Source organism: Pinus tabuliformis, chromosome 5_2 (genome assembly GCF_031772625.1).
Source record: "Pinus tabuliformis cultivar Carrire ecotype Pingquan chromosome 5_2, CPIR1, whole genome shotgun sequence".
Lineage (NCBI taxonomy): Eukaryota > Viridiplantae > Streptophyta > Pinopsida > Pinales > Pinaceae > Pinus > Pinus tabuliformis.
In genome coordinates, this window is record NC_142306.1 from 1,068,158,274 (window position 1) to 1,068,176,970 (window position 18,697).

The window sequence follows — 18,697 nt, forward strand, 5'->3', positions numbered from 1 at the left end:
ATTGGTCATGTTGGTAAAAATAGATGGACTTCTATTTTTAGACATATGGGCGGAGTCTATTTTTAGACTGCCAGTCTAAATATAAAACAATCGAATATTATTAGCTCTTAATAATATTTGGACTATAAACATTATCTTATCCTCTTGGAGCACTTCAGTTCGAGCTACGGATGTGGCACATGCAACTGTCAGAAGGAAATACACTTTTATTATGGGTTAGTTGAGCTATTGCATGATGGACTTCAGTTAGAACTCAAGTGGTTGAGTTTGGTGGAGTTGATTGAGGAGTTGATGGAGTTGTGTTCAGTTTGACTTAGTTGAACTAGTTGTATTTAGTCTAACTGCCTAATACACTAGTGATGAGTGATGTGAATTAGTTATTAATTAATTCACTAATTATTAACTCATAAAGCAACTAAAGAATACATCATTTAACTCAGTGCATGGACAGTTCAGTGGAGACAGCTGTTAGAGGTGGAGATTACTATCAGTTGTGACTATAGCTATGCATGAGATTTGCACAATCAATGATTGAGATTGCCAATGAGGATTGCGCAGTACAAGCCAAGGGAAAATGAGCTTGGATCATTCCCATTCTCACTTTGGATTGGGCAGTAGAGGCAGGCAGACAGCGGAGGAGATTTGAACCTGTGACTTGATTCAGATCTGAGCTAGTTTGTGTGTAATAGGGGGAGATAGTACTGAGTACTTGTGAGGAGTATTGTACTATGTATTGTTACATGTTCTCTATCATTATAATATACAGATAGTTCGGGGTTTTCAGCTGTATGCCTTCCCCATTACATACTATGTTAATGTGCGCATGCGATTGATGTTTCATTGTTTTTAATTCCGCAAAATTGATGATCAACGTAGAGGAGGTTATGTATTATGCATGCATTCCGCAATAGTGTATAATCAGGATAATCTCTATGAATAAGTGTTATATTATTCAAAATTTCTACACATTCAACACATTAAATCCCTTTTATCCAACCAATATTGATATTTAGAAGACAACCATTTCCTCAAGCAACCCTCTTCCTCAAGCAACCCTCTTCCTTAAGTAATGGAATCTGTGTCCCTCTCCCATCCATTTAAAAATAATTACAATTATTTGCAAACGAAAAATGTTAACCCTGGGATGTCATAGTCCCCTCCCCCTGTTGGGTGTGGAATCCCCCCAAGGCATGTTTTGGGGCTTAAAGCCCAAGTTTTTACTAAGTCCATTGTAAAGACTCCGCGATTTGTGGGCGCGGAGCGCGAAGTCATAATAGAGTCATAGGGTTGTCTGCCCTTTTTTGTAATGTAAAGTATGTTTAAAAGATCTACCTATGGTTCGTGGAACATGGGATTGTATAAATAGAGCGAGGCTCTAAGTGTAGAAAAAATGATGGGAAAAGATGAGGTGAAGGAGTCAATGAAGCATTGAGTTGAAGTGTAAGATGTGTCTTTGGGTGTTAGGTCCCTATAATACTAGTGATTCCCCCATTAATATTGTCGCTGTATCCCTTATTTTCATTGTTGTGCTCCTATTGTCCCAATATTGTTATTATTGTACCCCATAGAATCCCTCTATTGTTATTTTTGTGCCTATTATATTATTATTGTTAGGTCGGCTTGGTTATATTGTGACCTCTTAGACTCCTATATGTAGAAAGGAGGTTTTGTCATTTGAATCATCCAAGAATTGTTCATTTGTGTAATGTAAATGAGGTTTCCCCCTCGAAGAGGCTTATTTCTAAGGCGTTCATCTATCTTTTCTATCTTTTTGTGAGCTGATTTCATAAGATTTGGTATCAGAGCTTTGGATTCTAGGGTTTCGCTGCTCCAAACAGGTCATCGTGGAATTTTCGCTATAAATTTTTTTCTGCAACGTTTAAGAAGCTAAAACAAAAACCCATTTGAGACGAAATCACACTGAACCTCAGGTCCAAATTTTAGTTCCTGTCCCACTATATTTTCGGATATATAATCCGAGGAAGTTAGGGTTTTTGCAGACCCCCGAATTAAATTCCAAATAGGTCACCTTGGGAAAATCATCATAACTTTTGCTATGAGCATTAGATTGAATTTTCGTAAGAAGTTACAGAAAGAGGATGGACTGTAGTTTTTTTGGGTATAATTTTTAGAACATAAGGTGGAAATAGTGACCTGCGACACATTATACAAGTTCGCTCTACTGAACCAGTCTATACTCAGGTCATCGTGGGAGATTTGGCATAACTCTTCATTGGAGAATCCAGTCTTGATCAGATTTGAGAGGTTAGAAATATTACTCAAAGGGTTACCACAAGAAGCAATTTTAGACCTGGGAGATCCAAAATAACAGAGATACATCAGATTCAATATCGAGCTCCTACAAAGTGAAAAAAGGGGTGTAGTTTTTTTTAATTTTTTGCATAAGCTTGGTTCGAAAAATTAGTTTGAAGGAATTCAAAGGGCATAGTGAAGCATTATTATCGGTAATTGATGCCCCGAAGAAAGAAAATGGAAACACCTAGTAATCAACCTGAAAGATCTAGCATGATTCATGAAGAAGAGGAAGAAATGCAACATGATATATCAAAATTACAAGACCAAGTGCAACAAGTTTCACTCGCACAAAAAGTAACAGAAAATAAGATGGATGGTTTAAATAGAGACGTAGAAGCAAAGATGGATGGTTTAAACAAAGGCGTAGAAGCTAAGATGGATGGTTTAAAGAAAGGCATAGAAGCTAATATGGACCACATGGAAGCTAAGATGGACGACGTGGAAGCTAAGATGGATGATTTAAAGAAAGACATGGAAGATTTGCAGACAAATTTGAAGACAAATTCGACAAATTTTCTACAAGAAATTCTTACTAATGGCGAAAGGGTAGGAAAGGGAATTCATGACGAGAAAAAAATAAATGTTAATCATAATTTCATAGACTCTAACGTTGGATCGAAGAACCACTATGTTCCAAAGATCGATATGAGGAAGTTTGATGGCAAGGATCCCGGAACATGGATACTACAGATGGAGCAATTTTTCGATCTCCATAATGTGAAAAACACACAAAAGGTACGCATTGCAACTTTATATTTGGAACCAAATCGGTTTGTATGATATCGATGGCTTTTCTCTCATAAACAAATTGTCACTTGGGCTATTTTTACGGATGAAATTATAGCACATTAAGAGGATACAAAACGCAACACTTTTTTTAGCCAATTGATAAATCTCAAACAAAAGGGTTCAATGATGGATCACATTGAGGACTTCAAAAAATTGAATATAAGGGTAAAAGATATTCCAGAGGAGCATAGGATTGATGTGTTCATAGGGACTTTAAAAGATAACATCCAACATGAGGTTCGCCTTTGGGAACTAGATTCATTGAAGAAGGCATTCAGGTTGGCAAGAAAAATGGAAAGCAAAATTATGGCAACAAGGAAGCCTACCACTTACAATCATAAAGATGGAAGTGTTACTACCCCTAGCCATCCACAACCTAAAAGGTTGACACCACAACAGTTGGAAGAAAAAAGAGCAAAAGGGACTTGTTACAATTGTGATAGAAAATACACTAAAGGTCATAAGTGTGCAGAGAAGAAATTATTTTACATAGATTGTGAAGAGGAGGAAGAAAATGAACAAGAAATGTCAAAAGAAGAAGATATACACCAGGAAAAAACCCTATAAAAAGACGAAATGAATCCAACCATATCTTGTAGTGCATTGGCTGGAATTACCACTCCTCAAACTATCAAGATAGAAGGGCATATCAAGAAGAAAAAGGTAATAGTGTTGATTGATTCAGGAAGTACCCATAATTTTATTCATTGTAAGATAGCCAAGGAATTGAATTGATTCCTATATCTAGCACCGGAGTGTCAAGTGATGGTTGCAAGTGGAGTGTCAGCTTAATGGGGCTTGACCCAGGTTCAGAAATGTTTAGCCAAACAAATCCCGACACTACCGGCCCTTTCGGCAATAGTCCGCGGAGTGCGGACTGAAGTCTCACCTGAGGTAGTATGGGAGGGTGCTGGAACCAAGTTTCTGCACCCTAGGGATGTCTTGATGTGGTATGGGTTTGCGCGGAACAATCCTACGCGCTGCGTTACTTCCGCGTAGCTTCCTTTTAAGAGTGACTACCTTAGACAAGCGCGAATGCAATTTACCCATTTCTGTGCTTAATATTATTATAGATCTTGTGTTAACTTACGAAGGCACCGTAATTTCAGTTATCATTTAACATAAACAGATATGTGTGGAATCATAAATCATGAACATATGCATAAACCAGAATATAGAAATAGATACTCAATATTCCAAAATCAACTTATCTTTATTAATGCCTTTGTCAGTTACAATCCACTTCCTACCCTACGCACACAGCTACAGGGGTCTGCACACACAGCTGCAGACTCTACCAGGCCTCTGCGCACACAGCTGTAGAGCCTCTATCCCTACTACAACCCTCAACTCAGACTTACAGATTCAGAGCAACTACCGTTGTCCACAACCCATGCACTATAGATCTACTTTAATCCTTTCTAAAAACTGTCTTCTACACCTAGAGTCTTGCCTTATTTATACACTCTCATGGTTCGCAGACCATGGGCAGGCCAACTCACTTTCTATTATTTTACCTTATTTTCGGGCGGACTACCCTTTTACTTGACTCATTACAACTCATGCTCCGCGCACTTTGTGGAGCCTTTACAATACCAATATCCCCAAAATTGTGGGCTTTAAGCCAAAAACCCATTACGCGGGGGACCCGCTGCCCAACAGGCCCCCAACACAAACATCGTGACTCGTCTCGAGTCACCTGGATGGTGCAGTAATCTTCGCGCGAAGTTCATCTAGCAATCTCTGCGCTTCACTTACGTCTGCAACACATTCCTCCACTGTCTGCTGTATCAAATGCGCACAACGTTCTGATGCATCGTTGTTAGTGGCATCCGCTTGCCTTTTCGCATATGTGTCCTGCATCTGGGTCAGCTTGCTCTCTATCATGGTAGTGACCGTGAACACTTCCTTGAGCCAAGGCTGGATGCGTGCTTTAAGCCCTGCTTCTTTCTGTCGCGTAATGTCCACTCGTTCTTTCAGATCCTAGGCCTCCCTTATCTTGGCCAAGCGCTGGGTGAGGGCGACCGTCCATGCGGTTCCCCAAACATTGTCATAAGCCTGCTATAATTCCCGCACTTCCGTCTCTAGCTACCGTAGCGTTGGGTCCTCCTGGAGTGAAGTGAGCGTTAAGAGGGACTGGTCCAACAAGCCAGTGCAGTCTTGTACAACATGCTCTATCTCTTTCAACCCTGATTGAATGGCTTGGTGGTGCTACTCTCTGACTTCTGGGGTTATAGAGGACTGCGCCTGCAATCGCAGCTCTACTATCTGCAAGTTTAGCTCCAACTGCACCTTCACAGCCTCCTCGTGGGTCCTGCGAACTCCAGCTGCTAGTTGGTGAATCTTTTCTGCTATGGGGAGTTCTGCTGGTATGGCCAAATCCGCAATAAAACTACAGGCTTCCTTTGCATGTTATACTCCTTGGGTTTGGGCTACCATGCTATCGCATTGCAGGCTAAGCTGTTCTAGCTTTGCCTTTTTCTCACTCAAGATTTGGAGAGCGCAGCCCTCATTGGCATGAATCTCAACAGTTACCCCTTCCTACAGCTGGTGTAGGGTTTCTCTGGGAAGGGTGGCCAAATTCAACCCCCAGCCCCTTATGTCACCTTTGGTTGCTGCTAAGATGGCTCCTTCTGGTAACACCAAAGTGTTCATTGTGCTTGCGCGCAACATCTATTCAGCCTCAGATATACCTTCTGCAAGGTGTGGTGTCATCATTCCTGGGGGTTGCACCTATAATCCCTACAACTGTGATCTGAGTGCCCCCAACATAGTCGTATGCTCCGTCATCAACTTTGCCAAAGCATCCTTGTCAATAAAGGTTCCTCCCACGGACTCTGTTTCCTTTTTCCTCTTTCGCGTAGAAGGCTGCTCCTGGATGTGCGACCTCTTGAGTTGAGTCACATTTGTCATAAGGTTCGTGCATTCCTGTGTCTCCACCTCCCCCTGTATATTCTGCTCCATGGGCATTTCTTGGCCTTCCTCGACTTCCTCAGTGGGCACGGTTGTGGTCTGTGTCAATTTTTCTAGTGTGGCTGCCTCAGCTGTTGTCTGCTGCATGGCCGCTTCCTGTTCCTGATGCTTTCTTTCCACTAGCTTCGCGAGGCATAGCTTGGTCTCCTTCTTCTTCTGTTGTGCCACAATTTTTTCCAATTCCACCAAGTCCGAGGCACGCCACTTCGGAGACCATGATGCCATTGCTTCGAATATTGCATCATCTGTGGCAATGAACGACAACTTTTCCCATGCTCGGGCTAGATCCTTGCGCACTTGGATATACATGTTATGCATATCCGCCTTGAATTCCACCACACTCTGTAAAGTGTTATATACCATCGGGGACAAGCGCAGCCTACGGTTGATCCATGTTCATAAAATCACCTCTAAAAATGTCCAAAATACCTTTATATCCCAGATCCTTGCCGCATCTTTGGTTGCCCAGAGCAAGGTATACCTCACGGCCTCGGGTATGTTCTGCTCCATGGTGGGAAACTGGCTATCTGCTGGCAGCTCCCCGGCAATCAACAGGATGGATAAGAGCACCCATGCATAGTGGAAGGTCTTACCCTGGTCCTGTGCTTCCCTGCAGTTCATCAAAAATTCATCACAGAGAAACTGCACCCAATTGAACTGGACCCCTTCTGCACACTGCTCTACCAACGCAATTATAGATTCCAATACTTCGTCTGCACAACATTTCCTCATGATCTTACTGGCTAGCAACTAGGTGGCAACGTGCACCCCTCGATCTTTGATACTTTCTATTACGTACCCTCGCTTCTTTTTTGTTGGTATACGACCAAAGTCCCACATTGACTAGAAGTGGGGAGGATCATGGATATATAAGGATGGACAAATATCTCCATTGGTATGAGGCCTTTTGGGGTAAGTCCAAAAACAAATCCATGAGGGCTTAGGCCCAAAGTGGACAATATCATACCATTTTGGAGATATGTGGTGTCCAGAGTCCTTACAAGTGGTATCAGAGCCAGATTCAAAGTTAGCCAAGTGGATGAGTCCTCGGAATGCCGAACGAAGGTGGTGGGCCCCGGTAATATCACAATGGGATCCGTGGATGAGCTCGGTTAGAGCAAGCTCTCGAGGCAGGTGGTGCTTCCATATAAGGTGTGTGCTTCCAACGCATTGGAGTGGAGAATCCTGCGGATGGTCAGAGCTAAGGTTCGAAGTTATCCAAGTGGATGAATCCTCGGAATGCTGAACGAAGGTGGTGAGCCCCGGTAATATCACAATGGGATCCATGGATGAGCTCTGTTAGAGCAAGCTCTTGAGGCAGGTGGTGCTTCCATGTAAGGCGTGTGTTTCCAACACATTGGAGCGGAGAATCTTGGTTGGTAGAGAGTGGACGGATGGATAATCGTTCGAGGGGAGGCTCGATGGTCCTTTGTTCGAGGGGAGGATTGTTGGTATACGACCAAAGTCCCACATTGACTAGAAGTGGGGAGGATCATGGATATATAAGGATGGGCAAATATTTCCATTAGTATGAGGCCTTTTGGGGTAAGTCCAAAAACAAATCCATGAGGGCTTAGGCCCAAAGTGGACAATATCATACTGTTGTGGAGATATGTGGTGTCCAGAGTCCTTACATTTTTCTCTAGCTTATATTTGGCCTTCATAGCTTCCACGAGGCCCAAGTCACTCTCTTTCCAGCTATGTCTGCGAGATTGCTTCCTTTAATCAGCAACCGTGAAATTCTGTGAATTAAGTCATTTGTGATGGAAATTGGCTCTTCCAGCCATAGATACCTATCATGTACTAGACACAGTAGCTGCCAGATGACAAAGATAGTGATAGGCACGTGGTGGTAGTGGGGTATCCACCGCAGATGTAGTAACCCTGCCTTCTCCACACCTCACAACCATTTCTGTTGTCGTAGTTTTTCCGCAGCCAACTGTGGGAACTTCTCACTATCCACAAGGTCCCAGTCTTCAAATTTTATATTCGGTACCCGTCCCAGTGGTGAACCGTAAGAAGCGGGGTCTGGAGCGCATTCTTCGTGGCCTCCAGGTCCTTTGGTATCTTGGCTGTCCCTTTCCATGGGGGAATGTAGGAGGGTAACTCTATCGCTGAAGGTGCTTGGGAGACATTTTCCACCTCATCGTCCTGTGCCTCAATTTGAGCTATCAGGTCTTGTAGATCTTCCTCCTCCTCTTCTATTTCAATAGTGACAGCTTTGCCCTTCTCGACCAGCGAGATTTTACTAACTCTTGGGTGCCGTGGTGATACCCGGATGGGCCCCATTGTCGTTTGTTTTTCTACGGTCGTGACATGCATGGGGACTTCGGTACCTCTGGTGCACCTGTTGTCTCTCCGGGCTCCTCCTGGGTCACCCGGGGTTCTTGGCTACCTCCCATAATTCGCACTCTAGTTCTCGACATTGTGTTTATACTGGATACGGTCAGTCGCGTAGTCACAGGTGGCAAGGTAGCTCGGGACTCACTGCTCTGTACTACCTCAATTCTTAAAAACCCTAGAGTTACTTGAAAGCTACCACGTGGAATTTTATAGTAACAGTTGGATTTGAATGAAGCCCTTCGCTCCATTTTTGAGTCCTTTATACCCGCTTGGTGGCAGATCTCCCCGAATCTAGCTTGTACTTCATGTCTTAATGGTCCGCCGCCTGCTCCTTTCTGCATTAAATTAGCCTTCTTGTCATGAAAAATGTCATTAATGGTCACCCCCCAGCCTCTCTGCACGGCAACGCATCCCTTTAAGTGAAAATGTGAGCCTTGTGATAGACGGGCTCTATGCAGAAGCCCCTTTCTGTGCGAATTTCCTGTAGCCTTGTTTATAGTCCCGCGCCATCTTTCAACTGCCTAGAGTGCTAAGACTATGCCTTCTACAGATAGTCAGGTGGTCGCACCCCTGACTAGCCCAGGTTGCAGGCACCTTCCACATGCCTTTGCGTCATGTCCCTCTTTGTATGGTACCTTCCCTTGTTTAGTAAGGTGCGGTTGTAGCCATAATAGCAGGGTTGCAATTTCTTCTAACGCAGAAGTAGGGCTGGTTGGACTTGGTCTCATCATACTTAGTTTCTCGCGGCCTACTTACGCGACTTTGGTTTCTAGTTTGTGGATTTCTTTATCCAATGTCATACTTCTCTTCCTCAGCCATGCGCACTCATCATCGAGTTCATGAAGTTTCATGCTTCCACGCCAAAGGTTTTCTTGCAACTGCCTAATTTCTTTAACCAGGTCCTCGCATCCTATCCTGACTACAGGAGCCGTAGTCCAGGTATTCTTTTCTTCCCTCCTGATCTCCTCTCTTCTTGTCGTCATTGAAATCATTTCTGTGTTCCAGTTTTTTCTTATGGTTCTATCAGCCCATCGAACCACTGGGACGCACAGGTCCCCATCCGATTGTCCCACCTGGTAAACTCTCTTCACGATCTCGCATAGCCTTGTGAATGCTCCATCGTGGGGTATTTGCGGTGCACGTCGCTCTTTCGGTCGTCATATTGGGTCTTGATATTTGATCCTTAGCCTAGGTTGCGTCTGCCTAGCATGCGACTGCACCCATCAACATAGGTGGGTGTGCAAACTGCTTTGCCTTACCCGCATTTGCCGCTAGGGATTTTGAAACCACAAGTGCATCCTTTTTTGTGTTCACACCAACTTCCAATATTCTTTTGGTGCTTCTGCCACCATTGTGTGGGCATCGTGCGTAATGCCCAATCTAGTGCATGCTACTGTTTTGGTACTGACCTTCCAATTTCGTCTAAGAGTTCATCCCCACCTTTGTCCCCATCATACGTTGGCAGTTCCCTAGCTTCGATCGTCATGTACCACAATGATCTAATCATCATGTTGCAACTTAGCGTTGATACTTCATGTAGCCGGTTCTGCCAATGTTCTATTTCTTCGTCCGAATCCGAAGTACAGGAACTATCGCGCTCCCATGAGATTCTCCCATCTTCTGTCGGGTTTACCCTATCCTGGTCTTGTGCTGTTATCTGGTAAATGCAGTCCAACTCATCGTTGATGTCTTCTTCATGCACAGGTTCAATGTGGCGCACTCCTTCAGTTGGATCCAACAGAACTACAATGCGTAGAGACTTTTTCTTGAAAGTCATTTTTCTCTTTTTCAGGTTGATGACTCCATTCATATCCGTAGCCCAATATATCCCTAATAACGCAGGGTAAGGGTTACTGTCATCCAAAATCTCTATTACCTCAAAGTCCGTCTGCGTGCTCGCACCTTCAATATCCATGGTTACCCCGATCAACGTTGGACAATCTACTGCTTCATGGTCAAACTGATAACAATACGGACAACATATTGTAGTAAGATTCGTACAGTCTCGCGCATAGTTCCCGGGTCCTCCGCAGTTGTAGCAGATTAACTGTCCGTGCCCTCGTCTTGGTCCCATTCCTCCTTGTCATTGAAATCCCCCCCTCCCCGTGATTGCTGCAGCGGGATCGCGACCTTGCATTTTTGTCTGCATTCGATAAGATAGGGTCCTATCCATCATTAGCTCATAGCTCTGACATGTCCGCTCATCATGACCCATTGACCTACAGAAATTATAGTACAGTTGCTGCGGAGTCTGTGTATACTTCTGCAACAGGTGATAGTTGTCTGTCGCGTGCTTTCTTCCCACCTGACAAACTGTGCACTAGAGTGCGGTGGGCGCACTCAGCCCTGCTTGTGCCTCCGGTCTCAATAGCATTGGTCCCCCTCCAGCCAAATAGTTCATGAATATAGGATAGTGATCCTTATCGTGACCTTGGCCTTTACATTTTATACACTGCACTTCTTCGCACACCTTTGGTCGGGGCACCCTATCCTGCTTTAAACTTTGCATCTCCAAGCATAGGTTTTGTAGTTGCACGTGGATTTGTTGGACACCCAACCCGGGTCCTGTATCGGTGTTTTGTGTAGCCTCATTTCCATTTCCAATGCCTCTGCTTGGGTTGAGAGCTTCTGTTGTGATAGTGCCATCCTCAGGTGTGGTGTTAAAGATGCCACAAACCATGCGTGATGCTGTGCATCCGTTAGTGTCATATTAGCCTCACGGATCATACTTTTTAGCCTTTGATCTAGATCCCAGGAGGTTTCACCTGGAAGCATCGCGATCTCCTTGAATCCGATGATCGACTGTGTCTCCGCTTTTGGTTGACTAAATTCTTTGTTCAATGCAATCTGAATTTTTGCTATTCTGACATTCCGATGATCATTCGAGTGCTTGATATACCAAGTTAGCACGCAATCCTGCAATGCACTTACCATTGTGGCCTTCTTAATGTTATCATTTGTAACCCCGTGCGCTTCCCACACTGCTCTTACTACGAACCAAAACTGATCGGGATCTTCATTTCATACTCCTCTAAATACATGAAATTTGATTGTGCTCGCCATGCTAAACTGCTGGTTTGGTGGAGGCGGAGTGGGCGTAGTTGGAGGTGAAGAAGGTGATGGGAGTGGTGGTGTTAGTGGAGATGATAAATGTGGAATGCGTTGCCCAATCAAACTGACCGCACTCCTTGGATAAACCCAAGCGTTCTCTTCCTCACTTTCTCACGGCGGCGAAATTAATGGATTGTTTCCTAACCCTTCGATCCCTTTGTAGACCCTTCTGCTCCACCTCATTCCACTCATTAATGTATGTGCATCACCCATTTTTCACACAACAACATCTTAATCTAGGTATTCAAAGACTTAATGTACTTACCTCGCGGTCCTTTGAGAAAACGTCTTTCTGCTTTGCTGTAGCTGACAGTCATGTCTATCACAAATTCAATGATAAACCCTCCTGTTATCGGATCTAGCCAGTGATCTACAGCATGCATGATCTTATCTTCAGATGCTTCTAGCCTAGGCACCAACTCCGGAGTCCACACTATCGGCTGATCAAGCTTACACCTTCCCTGGCTATCTACTAGCCTTGTGATCCAATCATATAGTTCTGAAGAGAATGCCGTGAAGAAGACCTCGTGGATTTTTGTATATATGAAGCAATCCAACCACATTCTCTCAGATATCTGCAAATTTTTGTTCTCCTGTATTACGAACTTGTGCAGCTTCTGATCCAACCAATCTTCAAGTTCTTTCCTCATAGGGTTCCAGTGTTCCGACATTAGACATCCCTTAGGCAAATCCCTATCCTGACAACGGAACCATTTGTTGGCTTAATGGGGCCTGACCTAGGTTCAGAAATGTTTAGCCAAACAAATCCTGACACTACCGACCCTTTCGGAAACAGTCCGTGGAGCGTGGACTGAAGTCTCACCCGAGGTAGTATGGGAGGGTGCTAGAACCAGGTTTCCACACCCTGGGGATGTCTTGATGTGGTCTGGGTTTGTGCAAAACAATCCTGCGCATTGCATTACTTCCATGCAGTAGCCTTTTCAGAGTGACTACCTTAGACAAGCACGAATGCAATTTACCCTTTTTTGTTCTTAATATTATTATAGATCTTGTGTTAATTAACGAAGGCATCATACTTTCAGTTATCATTTAACATAAACAGATATGCACAGAATCATAAATCATGAACAGATGCATAAACCAGAATATAGAAATAGATACTCAATATTCCAAAATCAACTTATCTTTATTAATGCCTTTGTCAATTACAATCCACTTCCTACCTTGCGCACACAGCTGCAGGGGTTCGTGCATACAGCTGCGGACTCTACCAGGCCTTTGCACACACAGCTGCGGACTCTACCAGGCCTCCGCACACATAGCTATAGACTCTACCAGGCCTCCGCACACATAGCTGTGGAGCCTCTATCGCTACTACAACCCTCAACTCAGACTTATAGATTCAGAGCAACTGCCACTGTCCAAAACCCATGCACTATAGATCTACTTTAATCCTCTCTAAAAACTATCTTCTACACCTAGAGTCTTGCCTTATTTATACACTCTCATGGTTCGTGGACCATGGGTAGGTGTTAAAATTGGAAACCAAGGAAAAACTTCATGTGGGTCATCTTATTCATGGCTGATAATATTTTTATTAGATTCCTCTCGTCGAGAGGTGTAGGATTGATATAAATATCATCCGTTTACGATAAGTATTCATGGAGATATGAATTTATTTTGATTATGGAATTATTATCAAGCCGACCTACAACTCATGTAGGCTCAGAAGCCCAACAGTCGCATCTATTCACCCACCAATGTTGTGTATAAATATAAGAGGAATTTTCCTCATTTGGACTCACTCATCTCATCACATCTCTCTCTCTCTACTGCGCAGATATGAGTCTCTTCTCTACTGCGCTGAAATGGGTCTCTCTCTCTCACACATGTGAAGCCGGAAACTGCTGAAACTGAAGCTGCAACTGCAGAAGTAAAGATTGACTTGCGTGGCCTAGAAGATCTCCTCTTTGGAACTGTGCTGTAGGTTCATCTGAACCTCCTCTGAAAGCTACAACTTTTGGTGGTGGAATGAAGTCAATCCGAAGAACGGTTTGCAAGATATCGACTGCCCTAGTTTGAAGCTGGAAACTGCTGAAACTGAAGCTGCAACTGCAGAAGTAAAGATTGACTTGCGTGGCCTAGAAGATCTCCTCTTTGGAACTATGCTATAGGTTCATCTGAACCTCCTCTGAAAGCCGCAACTTTTGGTGGTGGAATGAAGTCAATCCGACGGTCGGTTTGTGAGATATGGTCTGCCCTAGTTTGATAATGAAGCCGCTAATGCTGATGCTACTGATCTAGGGTTTGCTATTGCTGATATGAATCAGATTTATTGTACTATTTCTCTCTGCTGAATTATTGAAGATAAAAGAAGATTTGATCAAAGGGTTTCCCCACACATTGTGGGGTTTGTCCCTGGCTAGCCGCCACATCTTGTGTCTCTTGTCTTGGCTTGTTTTCTGTCGATCGTTTAATGTTCTATCTGCACTTTCCTTATGTACATGTGATTGCTAATCGGTGGAATATAATAAGAAAAAGAAGTAAACTGTTATAAGCATAGAACATACCATAACTTAACAGTAGGCAAACTCACTTTCTATTATTTTACCTTATTTTCGGGCGGACTACCCTTTTACTTGACTCATTACAACTCATGCTTCGCGCACTTCGCGGATCCTTTACAATACCAATATCCCTAAAATTGTGGGCTTTAAGCCAAAAACCCGTTATGCGGGGGACCCGCTGCCCAACATGGAGGAACCATAAATTGCTCAAGAAAGTGTCATAATATCAAGCTATCCATGGGAGAATATGTATTGAATAGCCCAATGCTTTCCATTCCAATGGGTGGTGTTGATGTTGTACTAGGAGTCGAATGGCTACAATCCTTGGGTACAATAGCTTTTAAATTTCAAGAACTTTTCATGAAATTCTCTTCAGAAGGAAAGGAAGTAAAATTAAGGGGTATTGCTGGGAAACTGGGAAAGATAATCAACTCTAACAGAATGACAAAGCTTCTAAAGAAAGTACAACGAGGAATAATTGCACAATTATGTTCACTAGAGGTTCCCACATCGAAATCATCCATTTCTCCAGATCTCCAAAAAGTCTTGGAAAACCATTCCAAGGTATTTAAGACTCCCAAAGGCCTCCCACCTATTCGTGATCATGATCATGCTATTAATTTGATTCCAGGACGTGTTCCTCCAAACATCAGGCCTTACAGATATCCCTATGTCCAAAAGAGTGAAATTGAACGTATGGTTGAAGAAATGCTAGAGGCTGGTATAATTCAACCTAGTCAAAGTTCTTTCTTTTCTCCAGTAGTATTGGTTCACAAGAAGGATGGATCATGGCGCATATGTCCAGATTATAGGGAGCTCAACAAGCTCACTATTAAAGATAAATTTCCCATTCCTATCCTTGATGAATTATTGAATGAATTACATGGATCAATTTACTTCACCAAGTTGGATCTTCATTCAGGATATCATCAAATCAGAATGAAGACTAAATATATTCCAAAAAAAACATTCAGAACTCATGAGGGTCATTATGAATTTTTGGTCATGCCTTTTGGCCTTACTAATGCACCTTCTAAATTTCAAGGTTTGATGAATTCCATTTTCAAACCCTTCCTTAGAAAATTTGTGTTAGTATTTTTTGATGATATACTAATCTACAACAAGTCCTGGAAGGATCATGTCCAACATGTTGACATGGTGCTCAAACTATTGGAGGAGAAACAATTATATGCAAAAATCTCCAAATGTTTCTTTGGAGTACAAGAGGTGGAATATCTGGGTCATATTTTATCTCATGAAGGTGTTGAGGTAGACCCTAGCAAAATTAAAACCATTAAGGAATGGAAAATCCCCACATCCATAAAGCATCTACGAGGATTTCTCGGGTTGATAGGGTATTATCGCAAGTTTGTTAAGAATTATGGGAGGATAGCAGCACCTATAATAGCATTATTGAAAAAAGATGCATTTTCATGGACTCCAGAAGTAACGAAGGCCTTTGAACATCTTAAAGAGGCAACGTGCCAAGCACCAGTCTTAGCTACACCAGACTTCACAAAAACCTTTATTATGGAATGTGATGCCTTAGGAAATGGAATTGGTTCTATTTTAATGCAAGAAGAAAGACCCATTGCTTTCGAAAGTCGTCCAATCAAAGGAAAGTATTTACACAAAGCTATTTATGAGAAGGAAATGTTGGCAATACTACATGCACTTAAGAAATGGCGACCCTACCTAATGGGAAGACACTTTAAGGTAAAAACAGATCATGATAGCCTTAAATAATTTTTAGAACAAATATTATCTTCAGAAGAGTAGCAAAAATGGGTCACAAAGATGTTGGTTTATGACTTTGAAATCATCTACAAAAAAGGGAAGCAAAATGTTGTGGTAGATGCACTCTCAAGAAAGGATGAGGATGTGAAAGCATTTCTTTGCGCCATTTCTATTATCCAACTAGATTGGATAAATGAAGCAAGGCATGAATGGAAGAATGATGAGGAAGTGCGGGCACTCATTCCAAAGATACAAAAAGATCCCAGTACATCTGATACATTTAGCTAGAAAAATGATTCGTTAAGGTGCAAGGATCGGTTATACCTATGTAAGAATTCCCAACTCAAACAAAAGATTCTTAGGGAATTGCACACCTCTCCCTTAGGATGGCACTCACGATTTCTAAAACCTACCATAGGGTTAAGAAGGATTTTTTTTGGGATGGCCTTAAATCAGATATTCAAAAGTTTGTGGCAGAATGTTTGGTTTGCCAACAAAATAAAGTTGAAACAATTAAGACCCCAGGACTATTACAACCTTTATCCATTCCAAGCCAAAATTGGGAGGAGGTTTCAATGGATTTTATCACAGGTTTACCCAAGTCTAAAGGAAAGAGTGTTATCATGGTGGTAGTTGAAAGACTTACCAAGTATGCACACTTTTTGTGCATTATCTCATCCACTTAAAGCGAGTACAGTTCTACTGCATTTATGGAAACAATTGAAAAGCTACATGGAAACCCAAAGATTATTGTATGTGATAGAGATCCCATTTTCACTGGAAATTTTTGGACGAAATTATTTTCTTGTCTTGGTACTGAGTTAGCTCATAGCTCATCTTATCATCCTCAATCTGATGGGCAAACTGAGATAGTAAAAAAATGTTTGGAAGGATATCTTCGTTGCTTTGTATATGATAAACAAGCACAATGGGTCAAATGGTTGCCTCTGGCTGAATGGTGTATAACACTTCCTTCCATACTGCAACAAAAATGGCCCCATTTATGGCACTTTATGGATATCATCCACCATCCATCACATCATATTTAAGAGAAAATTCTAAGGTTCAAGCAGTGGAAGATCACATCGAGCATCAGCAACAAGTTCTCCAACTCTTAAAGGATAACCTCACCTTGGCGCATAATAGAATGAAACAGCAGGCATATCAACATCGCAGCGAAAGAAGTTTTGATGTAGGTGATTGGGTATTCCTACGGCTACAACCATATAAAAAATGTCCCTCAAGCAATCTAAGAAGGATAATAAATTATCACCAAAGTATTATGGTCTGTACAAGGTGTTGCAAAAGATAGGTACTATGACATAAAAATTGGAGCTTCCTGCGAGTGCACCCAGTTTTCCATGTTTCATGCTTAAAGAAGGTTATAGGCGACAAGATTCCAGTTCAAACAATATTGCCAGAACTTGATGAGGAATGAAAATCATATTGGAACTTGAAGCAGTCAAAGAAACAAGAACTCGACAGCTATGAAATAAATTAATTTCAGGGTATCTCATAAAGTGGAAGAACTTACCCGTTGAAGATTCCACATGGGAGGATGATAATTTTATACAGAAGCATCCAGAACTACTCAAGCATTGAGGACAACACTTTTTTTAAGGAGAGGGGCATGTTAGGTCCCTATAATACTAGTGATTCCCCCATTACTATTGTCATTGTATCCCTTATTGTTATTGTTGTGCCCCTGTTTTCCCCATATTGTTATTATTGTGCCCCATAGAATCCCTCTATTGTTATTTTTGTGCCTTTATATTATTATTGTTAGGTCGGCTTGGTTATATTGTGATCCCTTAGACTCCTATATATAGAAATGAGGTTTTGTCATTTGAATCATCCAAGAATTGTTCATTTGTGTAATGTAAAGGAGGTTTCTCCCTTGAAGAGGCTTATTTCTAAGGCATTCATCTATCTTTTCTATCTTTTTGTGAGCTGGTTTCATAACATTGGGTCATAGAGTAGGAAAAGGCTCTATAGCTGAGTGTGCAGAGGCCTAGTAGTCCCCAGCTTAGTGCGAAGACCCCTGCAACTGAGTGCACAGGGCAGGTCAAGTCTGTAACTGTTGGAAGAATTAATAAAAGAGAATTTTTACCATATTTCTGTGTATCTTTTCTTGTTTTATGTATTATTGGGTATGAATTGCAAGTCTATTATTTATTTACTGTGCGAACTCATATGAATGTAATGAATAAATAAATATCATATAAGACATCTATTTATGCGAAGATAACTAACTGTGATAAGAGGATAAGTAAGATCTCGGGTGTGACTTAGGGAAATAGTGCAGATCACGACTAGAGTAGCACGGAAGCCCCACAACCCCTGGTTAGGGCTGCACGAAGGTGAACATATTAGGGCTTGAAGGCCAGGGAAGTGCGCGAAGTAACCTGCGTGAAGGGACTCATAGTTGGACCAAATCAACCCCCTCATACATCTCAAGGGTGTAGAAACTTGGTTCTAGCACCCCCCATACTACTTCAGGTGAGACCTCAATCTACACTCCATGGACTATTACCGAAAGGGCCAGTAGTACTGGGATTTGTTTGGCTAATTAACTTTGAACCTAGTTCAGGCCCTAAGAAGCTAGCAAATGGTTTTGTTGCCGGGACCACGATCTGCATAGAGATGTCTGATGTCGTATCACTAGAATCCAACTAAGAAAAAAATTGAATATTGGTTGGATAGGAAGACTCACGAGTTCGTGGTGCAGGAGAACAAGAATCCATGACTATCAAAAGAAGAGTGGTTAGACTGTTACCTGTACACAAAGATCCACGAAATTTTCTTCGCATCTTTCCCTACTGAGTTGTATGAGTGGATCACGAAGCTAGCATATAACCAAGTAAGGTGCAATCTCAACAGTCCTATTGTGTGGACTCTAG